Here is a 23,718-nt window from a genome sequence, read left to right as displayed (position 1 = left end):
CATGTTGGTTGGCTGACCTGAGCAGTTTACAGAAGTAGTTTATTTCAAAATAGTTTGCAGAAGTTGCATAGCACGTATAAGAGATTGCCTTTTTACTGATTTATCTGTGCGGTACAAATGAGGTATAACATTTCCCCCGGTCTGGGGCTGGGATCCGTGGTGCTGGGGAAGCTGTCTGCTGCGTGGCTTTGCTCCGTGCTGGGTGTGTATTTGCCAACACAGACTTCACTTCGCCTTGGGCACAGCCTGAGAAGAGATGCGATGCCATCAGCTCCTCGTTGAGGGCTGTACTTGCTGACCAAAATTTGCCACGAGAGTTGTATTTTGTCAGTTGTTATGTCGTACCAACAAAACGTAACGATGGGTTATATCCTCTGCTTATTGTTGCCTTTCCTTTACACTGTCTCCATCTGCTAGTTCTTTATCAATTGTCATTTTAAAATGCTAATGTGCCTTATTGTCATTGTAGAAGATGTTAGCACAGCAGTTTTCTATCAAATGTGATAAAATCTTTGTGATTTCTTTACCATCATTAAAAGATATATTTTTTTTTCCTGCTGTCAGACACATGCTTGATGCCTTAGAAGATGTCACAGCTATGAATTTTAAGAGGAAAAACCACACATCTGAACAGTGAACTCCTAATCCCTGTCCTATTTTTGGTGCTCTGAGCAGGTGGGCTGCTGTTTGTGTCCTGAAGGGACATGGCCAGCAGGAAGAAAAGCGATGCCAACCCCGTGCTGTGTCAGGGTGAGCAGCACCCTCCTGTGGGCCAGGTGCAAATTCCTAAACTGCAGGAAACAACAGCTTTGCTCAGGTTCGGTGCTGTGCTGTAAGATATGTGTGCTTGCAGCGCATGGTATCCACCTTTGTGGCTGTAATAAATCGCTGCAATGTGTTTCGGGGTTATTTGACATAGCAGTTATGTGCCCTGGTCAGGTCATGGCCAGTAAGAGTCAGAGCAAAAATAGACCAGCTCTGGGAGCAGTTCTGGGCAGTTACTGTAAGCATGCGTGCCCTTGTGTTACACAAAGGATTTTCTTGATCCAGCTTTTACCTGAGGGCACCTTTTACCTTAGGAAACCTCAGAGCACTGCTGTAGTTCCTGCGTCGGTGCCAAGAGTGGTAGGAGCGTTCAGTTTCAGGTAATGCCGGCAGGAGCTCTGTGCTCTCCTGAAAAGCACAGGACAGCCGTTGCCTTTAGCAGAGCACTGCTGATGCCTGCTGATGCAGAGCCCAGACGATGGGCTTCCATCAGGAGCACCCTTTGCTGGTGCCACGTGAGGCTCTGCCTTCCCTGCAGACAACCGTAATTGTCTCCATACGTGCTCCCGTGCCAGAGGAGACTCCCCAGCCACATCTCCTTCCGTTAAAAATCTGCTAGCAGATCCAGTCTCATCGTACGGTGGGTGGTTAGAGATGTGCTCCAGTTTCCATGCTTCTTAACCCCTGCTGGGGCATCTTTGATTCCTGGGGCACTGAGATGTGACCTCTGCAGGGTCCCTCCCCGCAGCCGTGGTGCAGGGAGCTCGGGAACCGCGCTGGGGCTGCTGTGGAGCCGTGGGGCACAGCTGCGGTGCTGGGAAAGTTGGGTTCATCTCAAATAGGGTGACCCCGCAGGCCGGCCGGCAGCTAAAGGGGCCGGTGGCAGCCAGCACGGCCTCGGGAGCGCGGAGGGCTCGCAGGTAAAACAAACGGGCCCAGCCTGAAATGATGCCAAGCAACCTGGGCCAAGTGCCAATGCGGTATGAAATAGTAATGTGTCTCCCTGCTTTTATTTCATTGCATACATCTCTAATCAATTTAATCAGCTTACAGAGCCATTATAGAATTTTCAATTATTAGCTGGATAATTTGGAAAAGGGTCATAAGCACTGGGCATTTATCACGCAGGAAAAAGCAGGAAAACAGCAACAACCTGCTGTGAAGTTAGCAAGGCATTGTTTTCATCCTCCTTACGTAGGCTGGGATCGCTCCCCAAATCTAGCTGATGTACTGTGAAGTGCTGGTTCCTTTCTGTGTCCTACGAGTGGGCATCCGTGTTGGGGAAAGGACCTGGGGCAGGGCATGTCAGGGGGGACCCAATCTGTGGGGTCCTTGATAGGCTGCCGGGCGGTGTTTGACCTCTGTGGCCAAAGATGCTCTTCTGCATCCATTTAGCTCTGCTATCCCTACACCGAATCCCTTTCCAAGGACGTATGCTCCATCTTGCATCTTCCAAAATACACTGAAAAAAGCATTCCTTGCCTGTCTGTCTTCACAGCTCATTGCTGGGAGAGAGCAGTAGTCCAAATTATCGTTAGCAGTCCTCTTTATCATTGTTTATTTGTAGGCTCCTTGGACCTTCTCAAGCTTTAGAGCAGAGTGACTGCATTAAGAAATGCAGTCAGCGGGTCAGTGACACTCCTGGCCTCACATTGTCTGAAGAGAACTTTTCTCTTTGTCTTGCATGCTCTGCTGTGACCCATGCACGTTATTATAAACTGCCCTGCAAAACAACAGGAGGCTACAAAAAGTGTTTTATTTTCTGGGATGACCTAGTGTACTGCTTCCACATTCTCTGGCGTTATCTCTTGCAAAAAAAAAAAGTGAGTAATTTATTTCTAGGAAACCATAGGAGAGGTTCTGTTCATCTTTTTTGTCCCCTGCTTTTGTCGCAACTCGCCATGTCTCAGCAGTGCGACCAGTTCAGGGTTTGTCTCCTTTTTCCTTTAAAAAAAAAAGATGTTTTTGCAAATGACTACATCTGGAAAATTCATTTCCATGTGGAACTGAACCAGCAGCCATTTGAAAAGACAGTTAGGTCCCAAACCTGAAGGGAAAGAAAAGCACCTCCCTTAGCTACCTGGCACCATTTCTTGGCCCTTGCTGTGTTTTGCTGAAGTGGGCTGTGGTCCCAGGCCCTGCAGAGCAGGGGGGTGCCTCCCCGTGCTAAGGCAGGCTGGTCCAGTTCTGGGGCCAAGACTCTGTGGACGCTGCTTGAAGGGCTTCCAGGAGCCAAACAGTCCTAAGTGCATTCACGAGCCTTAAAGCAAATAAATCCTTGTGCAGTGCTGTTAGCTCTGCTCCAAAGAAAACTTCTGTATTGACCAAGATGTCAGCTCGTCCTGCTAACCATAAAGGTTGCACTGATGTAGCAGCAGATAAGTGAACTCGCTACATTTGCCCATTGCTAGATATCTGGGTAACAATCACGGACCCGGACAATTTTATGTTATTTTTTTCACTGCAGGACAGAAACACATCACCACCCCCTGTAAGAATGAAGTCGGTCTCTACTGTACCTGGAGCGTGGGTTTCCACTGCTCTGGTTCTAGCTGCTTGCAGTGGAGTTGCGTAGATGGATGTCACATTGCTCACATGCCATGCTATGAATGACAATTCTGAATTTCGTCCTTCCTGCTTGTCTTAAAAACAGCGTACCGTGTTGCTGGCAGGCAAAGTCCTGCCTACACTTGCATGGTTCAAGTTAATACTCACCGTCCGTTCAACCCAACCTTTCCCATAATGGAGTTAAACAGTTAGGTGAGTTTATGGTGGCAATAAAGATCAACCCTGGAATATGCATTTAAAAACAAACTATTTCAGAAGTTTAGCTATAGTGACCTTGCATTTGGAAGACTTTGCAGCCTCAGTCAGCTCAAGGTCACATGAAGTGCTGTGGGTTTCTTTTTTAAGCTTGTCTGTTACATATTTTCTAGAGTAAATGTGAAATATTTCCAGCTCCTACCCTTACCTCATGCAGCAAAAGTGATTTCAGAGGTGTATGCAGTGTTCAGTGTGAGCAAGGATGCTCCTGCATCCTCTCTGCCAGGAGGGAGGACAGAGAACGGCCTCTCCTCAGTGCCCCCAGCTGGAGGGGCCAAGCAGAAGCTGCCCTCGCACAAAGAGCTTCCACTTCAAAGAGATCAGTGCAGAGAACCGAAGCCCACAGGGAAGCCAGCTGGGACGAGGAGCTCAAGAATGTAATAGCAGGGAAAGTATGGAATATTTTAAAATCGAGTATGAAAAATCAACTGAGAATTTGCACACAAGGAAGAGAAAAAATGTAGGGTAGGCTTCAGACAATTAAAAAATCACATTCACAAAGGATGGCAGAGGAAGCACAGAGACAGAAGGATGGAAAAAGAACTGCACACCGAGAGTTATACCTGTGAGAAGCAAAAGAGAATGGGTAAATCGAGGCTTACCAACTTATGCCAAGTGGTAAAGGAAATGATAACACACCAAAGAGATCCAATACATGGAACAAGATGGAACTTCGAGAAGAATTGCCATGCAGTGAGGGCAGGGTTGATGTTAAAGGTAGCCTAGATACTGTCACAGTTGGAAAACGTGCTTTGTCCCATTTCTTTGGAGGACGGTAATGCTGAAGACACAGACAAGATCAGAGATCCAGAATTAGAAAGGAACGCTTCCTAAATAAGATCGAAATTCAAAGGATAGATTGTGCTCAGATGTGTTTCATCCCAGCAAATAAGCCATCTTAAAAGACTGGCCAGTTCCTCAGTGACTGGATTTGAAGATGAAGGAATCATACAAAAGGTGGAGATCTGTGTCCTTTGCTAAGGAAGGAGATCGAAAAAAAAAAGAAATGGAGATGATATCAGAGTGGCCAAGATACGAAATGAGCTGTAACTAGGAAGGATTATAAAGCATATGAAGGGATCATCTTCTAAGGACAAGGGGAATGAAGAGGCCAAGGAAAGAAATAGTCCACTCCTGAAAGAAGGGAGAGGGAAATGAGCTGTGGAGCAATAGCAGAGAAAAAGAATTAGTATAAGTAGCTAAATACATTGAGCAGCTGTCTCCCCTGCCATATGCTCTCATTTTTTTCCTGCTGCCAGAGAGCACTGATGTTTCTCATTTATTTACTCCTAATTACTGAGATACAGCCTTGCACTAATGAGATAAACGTAACTCAGGATGCTGATCTTCCCCTCCTCTTCCCTCAGGGTGTCTCCCTAACATCTAATCACAGACCTGTGAAAGTGCCATCTCTCCATGCCCCCCACCATCTCTCCAAAGCCCGTGGGCCCCAGTCCCCCCCCCAAGCCCAGAACAAAGCCAGTGCCGGGAGCAGAGGTGGGGACCAGGCTGCTCCCTGCCAGGCAGCGCTGCTGTCCTGCTCCAGGGGCAGCGGCACATCCAGCAAGGTCTGAGGCTAGGTCGATGGAAACAAGATGGAAAAGAGTCAGCGGAGACTGAGATGAGACTGGCAAGCAGAAATATGTGCTGAGAGCTCTCATGTAGGTTGTTGGCACGAATCGCAAGGGAAGAACTGTGTTTATAAGGCTGCTGGTTTAGTTCAGGGTGATGAGACATTGCCTTTTTCCTGGCCACTAACGCAATTGCCCACCTTTACCTCTGAAGGCAGTGCAGCCCTGCACTTCTGCAAAGCAAAATCCCTTGTTCCTTTGCCACAAAATCCCTTGTTCCTTTGCCACGCTCTTTAAAAGGCACATGCAGAATGCGGGCTACACAGATTTGCCACATGCCACGTTCTCTCTCTGCCCAGAAATAATGATGCTATCACACCCCTGCTTGCAGTGCAGGAAGCCTTTGTGAAGGCATGCACAAACTGTGTGTGCAGCGTGGCAGAGCAGCGGTGGGAGCACTCGGGGAGCAGCCCGGCACGTGGCTGCAGCGTGCGTGGGCAGAGCCTGGGGTGAGAATGCGGTGGTGGAGCACGTTGGTAGAAAAGCTACCAGCAAAGAACAATGTTGTTGTGTGATTGTTTTTACGGAGCAAAAGGATGCCCAGAATAGATGAAGATCTGCGTAGAGAAGCCCAGCAGGACTTGAGCCCCAGGGAGGGGCAGTGTCACAGCACACAGAGGAAGATTTCTGTGTAGTGTTGCCCTTGTTTAGCCAACACATCCCCAGATACCAGCAATGCTGTTATCTGGCAGGAGCACTTCTCCAAAACCCCTTCAATTGTTCTTGATGGGCAGGACAAGTTTTCATCAAAAATAACCCCCCCCCCGGAACGATCTTTGTTTTCAAAACACAGCTCTGTTTGGCCGGCTGCACTGCCTTCATCAGCTGCAGCAAGATAGAAGGGCCAGCTGCTTGGCTGAATAATTCCGTTTTCTCAAGAGAAGCAACACATGATCCAGAAGGAAGGCAAAGGAAGCAGGTTTGCTGTTGTTTGGCTTGTGCTTTCCCTGCTCGGTGGGTGCTGTGAGGTGAGGAGAGAGGTCTGCCAGCAGGGGGGACCCGAGGAAAACACCCCCAGTCCCTTGGCTCCTGCAGCCAGAGGTAAGAGACTCCAGTCAGGCCCAGGGATGTGAAATGAACCCGTAGGGTAGGGGAATGGGCATGGCCTCAATTCGTTATCCCAGTTCAATTTCCAGAGCCTAGGTCCACACTCAGGTGAATTTTTCTCTTTGTGTGTTGATCAGTTTCGACAAAAAGGTGTGTTTTATTGCAACTGTATTTTGACTGAAAAACTTGGAGTAGCTCTGGCAAATATCTTATTTAAAAATATGGAAGAAGTTGAATGCTTTCATTCCGCAGATATCAGCCTCTGTAATGGGCTTATTTGATGCAAGCCAGCAATGTAATATAAAATGTCAAAATGTTAAAAGGAAAAAATATTTTGCAAATAACTTCCCTTACCCACATGTTGCATTCCTAAAACATCACTTGGAATGCCTTAACATTTTCAAAATAGGTTTTGTTTAAGTGGAAGCGTCGTCAGGAAAGGCAGGGTTGCTGAAGAAGTTTTAGTTCAGTGAAATAACATTGTCTGATCTTAAGCCACTCTGCTGTCCTGTTAGCATAGAGCACAGCACTTGCCGTAGCTTTGTCTGATGTGGCCATCTGTGCCAGTGGGAATGCCATGTGAACTGTGGTCTCGGGGCTGTGCTTAATTAGGTCCGTAACTGATAGCAAACAAATCAACTGGCACCACAGGAAGGTGCTTTTCTGTTTGATTTGTCTGAGGTTATTTTCCTTTATTTGTTTATCCATGCAATCTGCACAAGCCCTGGAGCTAAGTAAAGCACTTTATGCACATGAATGCAACTCCTCACGGCACGCCTGCTCTCCTGCCATAGCTATCCTGGTGCAATGGAAGGCATGCTGAGCCAGATGTCAGGACAGAGCAAAGATGTACTGAGCTCCCTAACCCCAGAAGAGCCTCCTGTCAATTTTATACGTGTCAGGTTGGAGGAGAATGAGCCCACAGACTTCAGCACCAAGGATTTCATCCTGAAGAAAGCCAGAGAGGTCTGCAAATGCAATCATCAAACCATCCTCACCTTCTTCTGTCGGCTGTTCCCAGTGCTGAACTGGCTGCCCCGGTATGATGTCAGGACACAGTTACTTGGGGATGTCGTATCTGGCCTCCTGGAGGCCAGGATAGTTGCCATCCCTCAGTCCGTCTCGTACTCCCTGCTAGCCAGCTAGGATCCCATCTACGGAATCTACACCAACTTCTGCAATATCATCTACGTGGCCATGGCTACTTCACACCACAACTTCGCTGGATCCTTCAGAGTCCGTTGCCTGATGATCGGGCAGTCTGTGAACCGGCAGCTCCAGCTAGCAGGGTACAGCGATGGCAGCACTGGCTCTGTGATGGTGGGCAATTCCACCTCCCCTGGGAACGGGATGGCTACCTGTGACAAGAGCTGCTACGCCATCACTGTGGCCCTTTCCCTGAGCTTTCTGGCTGGCCTTTACCAGGTATAGATGTTCACTGCTGTGCTGTTTCCTCTCTGTCCTTTCCCTGCTAGGAACTTCTGAGCTTAACAGCTCTAAGCTCCAGTCTCACTTCAGACTTAAAAGCCACGAGAAATGTTTCCTAATGTAACTAGACCCTTGCACCCTTGACCCAACTGTAGTGATTTGGAAAGCCCAAACACAGCTGAATTTGGGGGTTTGCTTCCCCCATGTGATAGGCCAGGTGTCTGGATGTGTCTGAAACGTGCTTAGGATCAGATGCGAGGGAAGAAAGGGAACCGTGAACCACCTTCCCACCACGCCAGTCCTACCTGAGCTGACGACTGGGCAGGTCAGAGCAAGTTAGGGTGGGCAAGAACAGCCCTCAAGGACCCTGCCATCAGCAGGGCCTCCATTAAAGGCCGTGCAGTGTCCCCACTGCCCGGGTCTTGCTGTCAGTGGACAGCTTCAGGCCCTCCCACTGGGACAACTAAAGGCACTGTGCCGAACTGTATTGATGCCACTGAGAGATGCTAATGGCTGTTTGGATGTGGCTGCTCTCTGCACCTTCAGAGTTAATTATGAGCCCTTATTGCTTGAAGGAGACAGCAACCAGGATCATGTAGGCTTCTTTGTATGGCATCTCCAGCCACAGACAAGTCTTCTAGCTAGCTCTTTAGTTCTTCATACTACAGATTAACTCCTTAAGAAAGAGGCCTCGGTCTCACGCAGAATGCTCAGCAGGCAGGATAGCTGGAGAGGCTGAAGTGGAAGCAGACTGGCAGAAGTTGCCGGCCACCTCTTCTATCCCTTCTCATGGATGCTAATGATACGGCTGGCTTGCTTTTCAGATCCTGCTGGGGGGTTTACAGCTGGGCTTTGTGGCTGTCTACCTGTCAGAACCTCTCCTCAGTGGCTTTGTGACCGGCTCCAGCCTCACCATTATCATCTCCCAGATGAAGTACCTCCTGGGACTGAAAATCCCTCGGCACGAAGGGGTGGGCTCCTTCATCCTGACGTGGCTTGACCTTTTCAGGTACATCCAGAACACCAACATCTGCAACCTGCTCATCAGCCTCGTTGCTTTGGCCATCATAGTGCCTGTCAAAGAGATCAATGATCGGTATAAGGACAGGATGAAGGCCCCGTTCCCCATAGAGCTGCTTGTGGTCATTGTAGCCACGGTGGTATCTTACTACTTCAACTTTCAAGAGTGATACAAGTCGGCTGTTTGTAGGGCTATCCCCACTGGTTTCAGGAAGCCCACCCTACCAGATATGAAGCTGTTCTCCAGCCTGGCAGTCGATGCCCAGCCCATTGCTATTATTGGCTTTGCTATGACCATCTCCCTGGCGGAAATCTTTGGCAAAAAGCACGGCTAAGCCGTCCGTGCCAACCAAGAGCTGGTCGCCATTGGCATGTGCAACCTGATCCCAGCTTTCTTCTACAGCTTTGCCAGCTCTGCAGCCTTGACCAAGACTCTGCTGAAGGAGTCCACGGGGACCCAAATCCAGGTCTCTGGCCTGGTCACCTCCCTGGTGCTGCTGCTAGTGTTGCTGTGGATCGCGCCACTCTTCTACTCGCTGCAGACCTCCATCCTGGGGGTGGTCACCATTGCCAACCTGCGGGGGGGCCTGAGGAGGTTCTGCGACATCGCTTGCATATGGCAGCTCAGCAAGCTGGACACGGTGGTGTGGTGAACACCCACGCTGGCCTCCACACTGATCACCACGGAGATCGGGCTCCTTGTGGGCGTCTGCTTTGCTCTGCTCTGCATCATCTTCCACACACAGAGACCCAGGGCCACGCTCCTGGGCAAGGTCAGCAACACGGAGATCTGTGAGGACCAGGCCGCTTACAAGCAACTCAGCAGTATTGCCAACATCAAAATCTTCCGCTTCGAGTTGTCCCTTTACTATGCCAACAAAGATTATTTCAAGACTGTTCTCTACCAGAAAGCTGGGTTAAATCCCACCCTGCTGGCTGCTAGACATCAAAGGGTGGAGAGCCAGGCAAATGCAGACATGGGCAATGGCAAGAGATTTTTTGGCACCGGGTTTGACTGCCTGAAACCTGCCAAGACAAGGGCCGAGAAGTCACCCCCAGATGTCTGTCCTCCCTCTGTAGATAAGCACACCTTAATCACTGACTGTGGGGCGATGCAGTTCATAGATACCGTGGGTCTCTCCATGCTGAAGGACACATATCACGACTACAAGGAGATTGGTGTCCAGGTGCTCCTGGCCAACTGTAACCCTTCTACTGTAACGCCACCGGCTCCGGGCGGGAGGCTGGGCTGGCCAGGCAGCTAGCGGTGGGCAGCTGGCTTTCCACAGCGTCCATGATGCAGTGCAGTTTGCTGAGCAGTGGTACCGTGCAGCAAGAGAGCAGGGAGAAAAAGGATGCGCTCCTGGACCCCGAAGACCCGCATGTCCAGACATCTTTGTAGACCTGTGCGTGAGAAATGATTTCTAATGAGGGCGGGCTTGGTACGTGCTTCAGAGCAATTTCAGTTTTCATGCGATCAGAGCATGAAAAAAGACTAAGGAACTGTGAGCAGCAAGCAAGGGGCAAAAGGACTGAGGAGGGAGGGGGTTCAGCTGAGATCGCCCCTAGCCTGAGAGGCATTTCAGGTTTGGTCGTGTGGGCTGGGAGCCTGGCTGGCTTTTACCCTTCTCCCTTTGGAAAGGGCTGTGACGGCAAGAGACGGTGCGCGGTGACCTGGGCCTCCCGGCTTCCCCAGGGATCATCCACGTGAGATGCCGCCCCGCGATGCCTCTCCCACTTGCTGTCCGCTCCTTCCCAACCCACCGCAGTGCACCCGCAGCCACCTGGCTCCCATGCTGGCGCCGGGCTCGCGTGGGCGCTGGGTGGCAAACGTGAGCCGCGCTGCACAGCCCGCAACCTTTGCACAGGCCCCCAGGCACTGCCGCGCTCCCTTTGCCGGCTGAATCTGCAGGCAGGCCCTGCCTGCCCCTCTGGAAGGAAGGGGCTGCATGTATTCCCTCCGACCCTTCTGCTTTCAGTCATCCGTGAGAGCGGACCCCAGCCCCGCTGAGTGCAAGGGGACCCCAGCCAACTGGGGCATGCATTTCCAAGGCTTGGGGAGCCCCTGGGTGCTCTCACAAGGGAGCACTTGGCCACCTCCCGGCTGGGGCTGTGTCCCTTGGAGCCTGGGTGACGTTTGGAGGTGACCTGGACCCCAGACTGATCACTGGGGCCAGCAGTATGGGACATCCCTGTCCCTTACAGCTGCAGTCTTCGGGCAGCAGCAGCTCTAACTGTGCCGTGTGCACGGTGGAAATCACAGCAGAGGCTTTGCAGGCGCTTGTCGAGAGAGGCCTGGGGGGGCAGGCTTGATGCAGGAGAAAAGGGAAGTGCAGCAGGTTGAATTCTTAAAACACAAGGATGGAGCCTGCTAAATCTGGAACTGTCTTGATCCTCCTTTTGTTCTCAGTGATAAAAACAAACAAACAAACAAATGAAAAAAAAAACACAAACAAACACCAATTGCAATGTTCTCCAACCCAGCACCAAGGAAAAGCTGCTCTACGTAGCACACTTAGGAGCATTCATAAATGCAATTATAGCTTAGGGAGTTTCCTTCTAGGTGCAACTCCAGTGCCCATACCCAGAATAATTAGGGAAAGGGCTGCAAGAATCCCCTCTTGTGGTGCAATCTCTCAAAAATCTCATGGTGGAGAAATGCACATCCCAAGGCATCTTTGGGTGCCAGACTGTGAGGCTGCTCACCAGCCTCCTGAAACGTGGGGGGTTTGGGCCCGGCTGAACCGGGGGTGAGACCGAACATTCCCCCTTGCTCCTTCCCTCACTGACACACACCCGTTTGTTGCCGCTTTTATTTTGGACTGGCCTTCTCTCCCCTACATCCACCCCGAGTCAGTGTGGGAAATAGATCACAGAGGCTCATTTGTCTTCCAAACACCCTACGGCAGAGAGTTTAACAGTCCCTCGGTGGCCACAAAACAAAAGCAGCAAACCCAGCAACAGCACAGCACTTCCCTTAAAAGCAAACGAGTTTCAGAAGACTGCTGGGACTTGCCCCAGCCAGCAGCTCTTGCTCGGCCGCTGCGTGGGGCTCAGGACGTTCTGCTGCAGGGCAGGACGGGCGCCTTGCCCTGCTGCGGTTCCATGATAGATTGCAAAGAACTCCCATTGCTGAAAGAGCAGCTTCCCTCCTGAAAAAAAAAAAAAAAAAAAAAAAAGAGTTAAAGCGTCTGAGATCACCAGCTACTCTTTATAAACTGTAAACCAGGAGTGCTTGTACAGTGGCTAGAAATAGCCATGGTTTTCCAAGTGCTTGCCAAAATCCGTGCTGCCTTCTGAATGCATGGTGGGACGATGACAAGGGGCAGGGCGGTGGTGCTGTGAGCCAGGACCCCCGATCCCAGCAAGGACTGGGGCTGCTGGGGGATGCGGTGCCATCCGTGGCAGGCAGGCAGGGCCGTGCTGTGCATGCAGCACCGCGGGAGGTGCTCAGCAAGAATCGGCTCACTTGGGCACGGGCCCTTTCCTTGCTGGCGCGCTGGGACAGGCAGCATGCTGCTGGCTCTGCGTCCCCACGGGGGAGTCCTTGCTCCGAGCAGCGAGGCTCAGCAGCATTGTCAAGTGCAAAGACAGCTTTTTGGTGAGTGCCATCTGTAAAAACACTGTGTGTGTTTTGGTTTAATCTGGGACTATTTCCATGCCACCTCTAAGAAAACGTGGCACCAAAGATGTTTGCTGAAGTGAACTCTAGCTTGGAGGGCTTTTTGGAAGCCCGGTGATGGAGACTGCTGTGAATAAAGTGCATGGAAAAGGAGAGCTGCTGCCTTTGCTCAGGAAGCTATCTCCTTGTGGTCTGAGACTCCTTCAAGCAGATTGAGGAGCACAGCATACCCGGCTGCCTGCTGGAGCAGGGTTGGAAGCGTCGGGTGAAACTAACTGGACCGAGGAGGCCAGTACCAGTCTTGCAGGGCCGAATGGCCGGGGGTGGGTGGCAGAGGGTGCAGGCAGGAGCGGGGTGCAGCTCTTGGAGCACCTCCTGGGGCCTCGTGGGCTGTGAGAGCATGAGGCAGCCCCCAGGGAGCTGCATCAGGCACCCAGCGGTGGGTTGTGGTGTGTCTGAACAGGAGGGACTCAGCAGGCTGGCAGAGAAGGGAAGCCTTGTGAAGATTGCGGCTTTCTTCCTTTTTGGAATAGCACTGCCATCGTTTTCTTTACAAGACTGCTTACGAGGAAAATTAAATTGTTTTAGTTAGACTTTAGATGTGTTTACGATCTCAGTGGGGTGAGTAAAGCCGCAGCAGGAAGTGAAACCAAGTCTCGGGTATCACTGGCAGTGATAACTCCTGGGCACCGCCTGGTGCGAGGTAGCAGAGGCAAGGTTACCGTCGGAGCAGGGGCTCCCGCAGCCCCCTGCCACGGGAAGAGGCTAGGGAGCCCCGGAGAGCGGTGAACACACCAAAGCAATACCCAGCAGTTGTTGCAGGACACCGTCCCTGGACAGGAGTGAGGTGACAACCCCCTGCCCAGTCCCAGAGCACGGGGATCTCTCTGGCAGCTCCTGCACACGCCGCTTGCCTGGAGCCCCCTGTAGCTTTCCAGCCACCACCACCAGCGCTGGTGACACGGCCTTTCTGTTCCTGCAGCACTCCAAGGTAGCTCAAGGACATTTGCCATTTTCATATCAATTCCTATGAAGAGGTCCTGGGTTGTAAACGACACAGACAAGATAGGACACAAGTGACACAGTCCAAGGGTAGCTAATAATCAGCATGGGAGATGCATCTGACACCTCACTGCCTGCCTCTGCTGGCCCAGGCAGGCAGCAGCATGAAGGGGCTGCAACAGCTGTGGGACAATTCCTGGGGACAAAAGGGCTCCTGGAGAGGGCACAGGGCACCCATCTGCCCCCAGCACCCGATCACAACAGCCCGGTCCCCTCCTTTGCCCCAGTTCCTCCACATTCACCTGGGACTGGGGGGAAGCACGTCTCCATCCCTAGCACGGATGTGCCGGGCTGTCGAACCCGGCTGCAGGGACCCCGTGCTAGGCTGTCAGCCACAGGGTCCACCGGGCTGCGTGCAGGAGGTGTGGGAAATGCTGGGAGGTCTTGGACCCCATCCAGGGACCCGCAGCCCCTTGCTACCCCCCAGCTCCCACCGGCCGCTGCCTCCCCCAGCCGCCCAGCCCGCGCTGCGGGGCACCGTGCATGCCTTCCCCTGCCACTCCGCCAGCGAGCAAGGAAATGCCATGCAGATGAAAGCAAATGTTATCTCTCCCAGTAAGCAGCTCACCTGCTATTCTCCTTCTCTGTCTCCTCCCTGCCTTGCTGAGGAGCTATAAATACTCCACGAGTGTGATAAATAGAGGACGGCTGCTAAGGCTTTGGCAGCTGCGGTCGGAGCTGACTGTGCAGCTGTTAATTATGCCTCAGTGGCAGCTGGACAGCTTTAAATCTTTTTATGCTTTGAAATGCTCCCTTTGGGGAAGTTTAAGGAATAAAGGTTGTCGTGGCTGATAGGTGTTTGCTTCACCTTCTAGAAAGCCTATGAGATGCTGATTGCTGCACAGATTGCTCACTCCCATTGCCTGCTCCTGAAAACACACACTTTGTATAATGGCAAAGAGTTGCTTCTGCAGCTCAATAGCTGCAATAAAGCAGTATGCATGCTCCCAGCACAGGCACGGTGCTTACCCACGTAAGCTCTCCCTGGCAGATAAAACTCAGCTGGAAGGAGAAGGCAGGGAGCTGCAGGTGGTGGCATTACATTTCCTAAAAAGAAGATTAGGGGCAGCTTTAGTGCTTCCCTGGAGGTAGCCTGGTGATGAAGGAGCCACCGGGCAGGGTCTGGGCTAACAGTCTGGCTGCAGGTGAAAAGCTCTGGCGGGGCTCAGCACAACCCAGGGATGTTGCTGGGCCCCCTCTCCCCGAGGAGCGTGCTGGGCAGGGCGGTGGGTGGCCGCGTCCTCAGCTGGGAGCTTGCTGCTCTCGCTTTTTTATGGCTTTGCCGTACCGTATTTCTACCTGCGTTTCTCAGAAGAGAGGCTTTGCTCTGACACATTCATGTCAGCTTCTAAATTCTTCCACCGAGTGGGGTGCACGCAACCCTCCATTTAAATCCTGGTCTAAAACATTCAAAGTCAGGGAACAGCCACGTCATTAACCCTTCCTCAGCCACGGGAGAGAAATCCCTTCCTTTTTCTGCCGTTTGCCCATACCTTTTACTCCAGAGCACCCTGGGTGCTGTGTGGGTGCCCAGTGTGGAGGAACATCACGGATGGTGGATGGTGCCCTGACAACCTGAAAGAAGCACAGAAGCTGCAACCAGCAGACGGAGACTGTGGGCAAGTGCGCAGAGCTTGGGCAGAGTCGGGCCCTGAGCTGAGGGGCTGTGCCCGGGCACCCTGCTTGGGCTGCGTGTTCAAGGGAGAACAGGGGAGAGGGAAGAGGACAGCTCTTTTCTGCTGGTGGCTTCTGCAGTACCCGTGCCAAGCTCGCATTGCGTGCACCAGGTTTGCTGCTAACCTGAGCACCCCGCTGTGCTAAAAAAGCGTCTTCCTCACTTAATCTCTTCTTAGAAGATTGCTTTGGGGAACTGTAATATCCTTGCCACAAGCAATAGTCTGCTTGCAAGGATATTTCCAACCATGAAGACTGCAGGCCAAAGGCTGGCTGGGGTTTCTGCTGAGGAAATAGTAACCAAAGGCGTTGTGTCGGTGGCAGAGGATGCTGCCCTCACCGAGCTGGCCGTGTGTGCAGGTGCAGATGCACACTCCTACACGTGTGCTGGCACAACGCGACTTCACCTTTCCCAAGCCACAGCCCTCCCATGGCCGTTCCCCCGTGCAGAGCTGGCAGAGTGGCTGGGCTGAGATACTTCATCCGCAAAGGCTGGGGTCTTCTGCTGCAGTCACATGGAGAAGAGCTTTCGTCCGCCTGTGTCTTCGCGGTGCCCCATGATTTCGGCGGCTCAGCAGGACCGTGCCGCACAGCCTGGAGGTGGGTCCCCAGGGAGGGGGGACAGGACCACAACGAGTTGGTTCCTGCTCCATCATTGGCAAGTCACTGAGCACCCAAACCTCATGGCCAGGAGTTCGTTCCCTCCCTCCACCTGCTGTGAAATGGAAGCGATGAGTCTCACAGCCCCAAAGGGAGCTGCCGGGGCTCACACCAGACAGTTTGCAAGTGAGGTTTACGGCATTGTTTCCAGATGTTCAAACAGAAGACCAGTGGCTGGGAACAGCAAGGGGAAGAGACACACATCAGCTTTTGGGTTGCAGAATCCCCCGAATTGCATAACTACGAACGTGCTCAATTTGTTCTTTGCACAGTGCATCTAAGAGATGGGGCTCTTCTGAGTGATGTTCTTGTGAAAACAGGACCTCTTGGTCTTTCTTAATGCTGTGGCTAGTATCCTCTGCATAATCTGCCACCCGGCACCCGGGGGAGCCCTGGAGAAGCAGGATTGGCAGCCGTCCGTCAGCACCGCTGGGTTCTCAGCAGTCCTTTTCTCTGCCACTCACCAGCAGCCTCTGCACTAAAGGAGTGCGGATTTGCGTTAACAGCAGGAGTGGCACCTCAGCAGCACCTTGAACAAGAAGGGCAGTTGCATGACTGATTAGCATTAATGTCTAACGAAGCAGGGAGGGGAGTGGGAGCAAGATGCTCCTCGAGCCTTCCAGGGTGCTGGCAGCGGGCTCCTGCATCCCGTGGCCCAACAGCGTCGGGATGGGCAGCGGTGCTGAGGCTGCGATGTCTGGGGCACAACCACGTCCTCCAGTTTTGGACATGCAACGGAGTCTGGTCTTCTCAGGCCTGCTGATTAACGGAGGTGTTTCTTCAGAAAGGGAGGTGTTTCTCTGGAAAGGAGCTCGGTGACCGATGCCACCCCAAGGGACAAGCTGCCGGTGTCAGGGAGGGGAGAAGGAAGAAGAAGGACAGGGATGAAACGAGCCAAAGAGGAAAATCGCTCAGGGCTAAATTCTTGCAGTGTCCAGGATAGCCACAAGCAGCTGCTGGTCTCTGCCATCACCCACAAAATACCGAAACCAGCCCACGGCTTTGGGAACCTCTCTCTACTTGCCGTTCTGCTGGTGAACTGCTCTTTGCCCTTTTATCACCCTTGCCTGGAGAGAAATCGGACGGAGTCAATCTGCTTCACTCGGTGTATGATCATTTTCTGTCTGTTAATCAGAAAGTCCATCAGGGAGGGGAGAGAAATCAAAGGGCCTCTCTTTTACTTGCCCAGGGCCCCATGCTCCTGGTGCAGGCCCAGTAGTGACAAATAACGCTGCCCTCGCTCATTGCCCAGAAAGTGAAAATCCTCCTCACTGGCTCGGTGACGCTTCTTTCTATTTCTAAGTCAGTGCTGCGCTCCTTGGCACGCTGTTAGTTGCTTAGAGGCTCACATCTCGATGGCACTTAGGCGACCTCACTGGGGAAAACAGCTCTGTAGCTCTTCCCTGTCCCGACTTTTCCCCAGGACAGTAAGAAGGGGCTGGGGGCGGCGGGGAGGTGTGGGGAGGGCAGGCACACGGTGGCCCCCCACCGCCTTCTTGGCAGCAGCCATCTCTCTGGCTGGCTAATGAGCGCATGGTGTAATGTCCTCGGAGAGTCTGAGTACTCAGTGCTAATAACAACAACAGCAACAGCAGGCAGGATTAAAAATAATTAAGGAAGAAAACCACGCTGGAGATTGGATGCTCAATTGCGAGGATAATCCAGGGGAATCCCTTGGTTTCCTTCCCAGGTGACGAGGCCAGCGAGGTTACAGGGTGATGGCCATGGTCTGGGGTTGGGATTTGGGGAGATTTTGCAAAGTAAGAAACAGCTCAAAGCAGGGCAGGGAAGGTGGTAAAGAGAGAGAGATGGCACGGCAGAGAGAAGCACTGAAATGAGCTTTATTTGTTTGGTCTAAAAAATCCTGAGGCTTAGAGGAGGGGAAGTTGGAGGCTGAGCGTTTGGCTGGACTCTGATCCAGCTGTGTGGGCATCTGCTGCCCTCAGGCTCGGCAGCCAAATCCTGCAGTTTTGTCAGCTCTGAGGCTTCTCGGAGGGGGTCTGAACAGCCCCAGCTCCTGGAAGCCCATGCAGACAGTTGTTGCATCTGTAGAAAAAAGTACATAGCCCAGTCATGGAAAAAGCATGTAAATGGTTATCCCTAGGGGCTGAGAAAAGGGAGTCCGATGACAAGAAAATTGTTCTTGTATTTTCTTTCTTTCTTTGGCAACTGAGAAGCATGTTTCAGCAGGTACAATTGTGGTTTCTTTATAAGGCAGAGACAAGATTAAATGTATTGTAAAATAAATGCCAGGCCAGACAGCAGCTGAGACTCACGAAGTGGCTAATAGATAGTAGGAAAAATAACAATACCGAACACTGACAGTGTTGTTCCCATTTCAAACTGTCTTTGCAGGGGAAACTGTTCATTGCTTTTCCATCTCTTGTTGCTTTGTGGGTGGGTTTTTTGGATGTTAATTTTTTTTAAGAGCATTTAATTGAATCTTTGATCCTCCAACAAGTGTCGGCTCTCTGTCCCAAACCAATAGTTGCTCTAAAAGCAACGTTAGCTGCACGGGACGGCCCGTGCCAAGCGGGCAGCGTGCGGCACAGAACAACATGTTGGGCTCGGTGGGGATGGTGCCAGCAGGGACGGGGTGGCTCTTGTTCTCCGGGTGCGGTGGGAGAGCACCTGGGCACCCACCAGGACTTACTGTGAGTGTTTCTGTCCGGGGGTGTTTGAGCCTGGAGAGCATTTCCTTATTTCGAGACGCGACAGCATGCCGAAGGCAAGTAACTCCGGGACGGGACAGTCGCTGAAGGCTGTGCCACCTGCGGCGATGTGCTGGACGGGAGATCGGGCTCGCCGGTGGGCTCGGTGGCCACTGGATGGCAATGTTGGCCCACACGGCCGCACGGAGCTCGGCACTGAGCATAGGGTCGGGGAGAAGAGGTGCAAGGATGGCACCCTGAAGGATGGCGGGGTGCTTGGGAAGAGCACGGCACTGCGAGGTCCCTGCAGCAGCAATCACAGCAGATGCCGAGCAGGTAACTCCCGAGGACAAGGAGCCAGAGACCAGAGGCATGCAGCTCTCGCCTTCACGTGCGGGTGTCCACATCTGGCGTGAGCACGCTGACAGCAGCAGGCATGTTAGTGCATCTTAAAGCATTAGTTTCAGGAGAAGCCCCCGGGAGTGCCGGGCTTTGTGTGTTGGGGAAGGATCATTCGCTGCTTCCTTCAGTCCGCGGAGTAGAAGCACCAGCTGTAACGGCTGCGTGCTATGCTCCAAGCACGCCAAAGGGCTCTTCGCAGATGTAATTATTGCAGGAAGCCCTCGCCAAAAATGCGCTCATGACACAGCAGAAGAAATTAATGGAAGAACAATTAATGGAGACAGTGCTGTCCTCTCTGGCTGAGGGACTTGTTTAACCGCAGAGCCCTGGAGGTTTGGAGAGTGTCCCAGGGAAGTGTGCTTGCCTGATCCTGCACGCCCAAATCCCTCTTCCTAGGGTCCTCCTTAGGCATCCTCCAGTGGAAACTGCAAGAAATAAAGCACAGGATGAGATGGGGCACTGTTACTGCCCAAGCACTGCAATAACTGGGCTGCATCCTGCTGTGATTCTTCAGGCAGCCGTGGCTGGGCCACAGGCAGTCATTTCGTTCTTCCCATGTTTTCTCTCTCTTTTTTTTTTTAATTCCTTTTTTCTCCCCTATAAACCTTTATTCATGCAAATAACTCGCTCTGTGTGGCCTCAAAGAGGAAGCACAGCCATCGCTGACGGTAAACCTTGATATCCTCCTGCCTAGCACTTTCACCCCGGTGCCCAGCCTGGCCTCCTGTGTGCCCATTATCAGCTTAAAATTTCTGCCGTGTTTGGGAAGCTACACAATGAATTTCCCTTCAAGGCCACACAAATATTACAGCACATTTTGCCACAAAGAGCGTGGAAGCTGCAGAAAGAAGAAGTGCAAATGGCACGGCAATGACTGAAGGTTCAATGTGGTACACCAGGCGAGTTAAATTCGGGTGGGGAATTTCTGGTGTTGGTTTCTTGGAAGTGAACGCGTTTGGTTGTCTTCTGCACCTATCAGACCCCAGGCTACTTCTGCAAATCCCAGCCTCAGCTTTCAGTCTGAGGCGAAGCAGGAGGAGTAGCCGCGGGTCTGTCTTGTCAAACCCTGTGGAAACAAGTGGGTATCACAGCTCTGAGAGCTCCCAGTTTAACTTGTGATGTCCTCACCTGCTGCAAATCACTGAGTGCCATCCTGGAAACAGAAGACCACAGTTCTTGAAAAAGCCACCCAGAGAACAGCCAGCCATCGTGGCACAGGACGTTGGCCATGGGCTCCAGCACGTACAGCACTTGGGTGAATATTTGCGGTAACTGTGAGCTAATCAAGCGTGTGATCGCCAGAAAGGGCTTGGGAACCACCTGTGGGCTCCAGCCTGTTCTCCTGTCTTTGAACAGCTCTGGATAAAGAACCAGCCTTTTTTCCTTTTTCTTCTAACTTTTTTTTTAATGGGGAATTAATGGCCAGAAATACCATTGTTTCACTAAGCAAGGAGAGGACATAGGGAGTGGGCTTTCTATCTCCATGAAGGGCCTTGGTTTTCCTTCCTGGGCACCCTGATACCAGTGGGGCCGCTGGCTCCCGGCCCCGGGACCAGCCTGCTAAATGGGGCTGACAGCAGCGGGGTTGGCCCGAGCCGACCTGCAGGGCCCCAAAAGCTGTGCAGCACCCTAACATTGCCCTGCTTTTTGTGCAGTGCCAGCATGAGCTGGAAACTGGGAAAAGCGGGTGGGAAAAGCCACAGTGGCAACCTGAGGTTTCCAGCAGGGCCCAGAGGGTGTATGCCCCCCCCAAAGGCCAAAGAGTGGGAAAGGAAAAGTCACTCTCCTGGTTTATTTTTGTTTGCATTTTAATAGTAGGGTTGCTAACAAGTGGAGTCGTCGAATTGCTGCCATAGAAACAGCAGCCTTCAGTCCCCAGCACAACGCAGCCATCTGCAGCAGTCACTGCTGGCCCGTCTGTGCGCAGCAATGGGGCTGCTGTGGGGTCGGGGTGCCGTGCGGCCAGCCCGGGGAGCAGGGCGTTCATCCCCCCGAATAATGGGACATACACAAAATACCTGCAAATGGGGTTGGCAACATCCTGCCTGGAGAGTAGCAGCCACGCAAAAGTGGTGCAAATGGAATTGGTGTGAAGGAATGTTGGATTCCCAGTGCAGCACTTTGCTTTGGATGCTCCGGCACATGGATGCTGCCAGCTGGTGTGGACACCAGCAGAGGTCTTGGTGCGCAAGGAGACGTGTTCTGAAAGACAGCAGTGTGTGAGCGCCTTGGGGGCTGCTGCTCCCCTGCAGCTGGATTTGGAGTGCTCCAGGAGTGGGAAACGGAGCCATGGGAACGTCTGCACATGAACGCCTTGACCGAATCCTCCAGGCTCACAAAGCCGTCGGGAGGTGGCAAGGGTGCAGCCTGCCTTCATCCTCCTGAGGCTCGTCGGTACCATCAGCACCCGGCCCCGGACAGGCTTGGACCTCATCATGCTCGTGAGCTGCCTGGAAGGCCTGGGAAGGGAAGCTGTGCCCCTTGAAGAGGCTGCACACTGGGTTTTAAATCACTTGCCTGTCTAATTCCCACTGTCTTAAGAACTTGAAAAAACTCACTTAGGCAGCTTGCCTAAATTGCAGTGGTATCTGGCTTGGCAGAGAACTGTCCTTGGGCCATCCCAAGGGGTGACCTGAAGAGTGATCACAGGGAAGCTGCAGCCATCAGCAGAGCTTTCCAGAGATATCTTGTCTTTCCTGTTTTGAGATTTGGTCTAGAAAACTCTATTTTATCTTAAACTGAGCATACGAAGTCTGGATGCAATACACAGGGCAGGGAAAGAGAAGGACAACCAAAGCAGGAGCTTCAGCAGGAGCCCAGCTTGGGGCGGTGCTCAGGCAGTGCAGCAGCTCAGGTCCAGGGGAGCTGATTTCTCCTTGGTGACAGAAAGAGGAGCTCAAGCAGCCTCCTGGCTTCATTTTGGGACCTAGCTTAAATAGCATGCATATCACCTCTCTTCCCCTCCTAACTGTTCCCACAGTGAGGTTTCTATAGCCATGGTTAGGCACTTAAATAAACCAGCCTGTTTTCCAGACCACGGAGCACCCGCATCTGTGGTTAACTCAGATGTGCCGTGTCAAAGGAAAATTCAGTGACTCATTTAGTAGCCTGAATAACGAAGCGTGGCATTGAGCACCCCGATTTGGCTGGTTAGACCTCAAAGATCCCATTGTCTCCTTCGGCTCCTGTCTGAATCTGTGCTCATTGGTGCACGTGGGTATGTGTAAACCCGCAGAGCCGAGTGCCCACAGCCGTGTCCCTTCCTGCCCAGAGCTGACCGGGCCCTGCTGAGCACCGCTTGTGTCTGTTCGTTCCCATCAGCTAGTGAAACCCCTTCCTTCCTGCCTGTCCCTCTCTCTTCTCTTCTAAGATCCCCATCCTTACATATGTGAACTATCAGGGGGAAAGATGTTGAAGCTCAAATGCCAGAAAAAGACATTCACTTTCCGGGAGAGTGTGTAGGGTTAACCTGATGGCAAACATCTTGCTCATCTGAGCAAAGAGGAGAAAAATAACTTGGTTTTACTTTCCTTCATCTTCAAAAATATTTAATAAAGGAGGGAAAATAAATTCAGGGGGAGCTGGTGGGCATCCTGAGAGCAGAAGAAGAGGTGAAATTAATCCTATCAATAATCCATGATGAATGATTCACTCGGCTCTTTTATTCACAGTTGCATATAGTTATCCTTATTCACTCGCAGCACGGTACGCATGGCAATATGTACAGCTCATATGCATATAAATTAGGAAGCCCGGCAAGGGCTCCCGCACAGCCGGGGTTGCTGCTCAGCGAAGCTCTCACGTGGATCCACTCCGTGAGCCTGCGGCTATCTGGGGGCTTCGGGAGGTCTCCGAGCAAATGGGTGCTGAGCCCCAGCTCCTCGCTGCTTGAGCTATCGCAGCCAGCCCAGCGCCGCTGCTCCAGCAGGGATGGGGAAGGGGAGAGGTCTGTGCAGCCTCCGTCAGAGAGGACACAGAGGGGGAGTTTGGGGAAGAAATGCTAAAAAGGCTCGCCTCCAAGTCAGCACGCCGTGGCACGTGGCTGGAGAAGAGCTACCATGCACGGCAGCTCCGGATGCCACCAAGCTCCCCTGCACTCCAGCTTCTCTCAGTTTTGCCACTTTTATACCAGAATCATTTCACTGGTTCCGTCTACGTGGTCCCAGCCTCCCGGCAGCAGCATCCAGTGTCCCTGCAGTGCAGTGGGACGAGCAGCCAAACCCCTGTGGTGCTGTGAGAGCAGATAAGGCGGCTCCCTTCAGTTCCGGGGGCAAGGCAGGAGGTAGATCGCTGCCTCCAAACCAGGTCTCTTGCCTCCAAAACCGGAGGACGAAGCTGGAGAGCAGAGGACACAACCCAATTCACCCTGCACTGCAAGAGCAGGGAAGCATCTTTCTCCGACAGACACTGCTCCGGCCTGGGGAGCACCGGAGAAGAAGCAGAGCCAGGAGCAGCGCCAGCCTGCGAGGTCGATCCCGCAGGGAGGGATGAGAGGAGGCAGCCCAGGAGGAGGCAGCCCCAGCGCAGCCACTGCCTCCTGTCCTCCCTGCAGCGCCAGCCTTCCCCCAGCTGCCCACGTCTGCTCAGGATGCCTCATTTATCGTCTGTCATTGCACCCTATCTTGTCCTTAAATTCCTGATGGATCGTTTTGTAGCTTCCAGCTCATGGATTGTAAATGGGGAATTTGTCTCCAAAAAATGGTCTCTCATAAAAAAAAAAGAAAGACAAACTCGTCCCCTGATATCAGGCTTGTTTAGTATTCCGCCTCGCATGACTGGAACCAGGAAAGGGGTAGTTATCTTACCCGTCTCTAAAGCTAAAAGTCAGACCTGCCTTAAACTACGTTTTAGATTTATATATCCATGTAGTCTTATAAATCAGGTGTGGTGAATAAATCACAGTGCTCGACAAATAGCAGGATTTCATACCACA

The 23,718-nt window shown here is 52.3% G+C and overlaps 1 protein-coding gene and 1 pseudogene across 1 annotated transcript in view; both read left to right on the top strand.

Annotated features, from left to right (window-relative positions):
• The window catches only part of HTR4 (5-hydroxytryptamine receptor 4), a 167,867-nt gene that overhangs the window by 10,060 nt on the left and 134,089 nt on the right, over nucleotides 1-23,718 (top strand). The gene's annotated exons all lie outside the window — the stretch shown is intronic.
• On the top strand, nucleotides 693-23,199 carry LOC106034427 (sulfate transporter-like; annotated as a pseudogene).

The sequence above is a fragment of the Anser cygnoides genome, chromosome 14 (genome assembly GCF_040182565.1).
Source record: "Anser cygnoides isolate HZ-2024a breed goose chromosome 14, Taihu_goose_T2T_genome, whole genome shotgun sequence".
Taxonomy (NCBI): Eukaryota; Metazoa; Chordata; class Aves; order Anseriformes; family Anatidae; genus Anser; species Anser cygnoides.
This window is presented reverse-complemented; position numbering and strand designations above follow the sequence as displayed.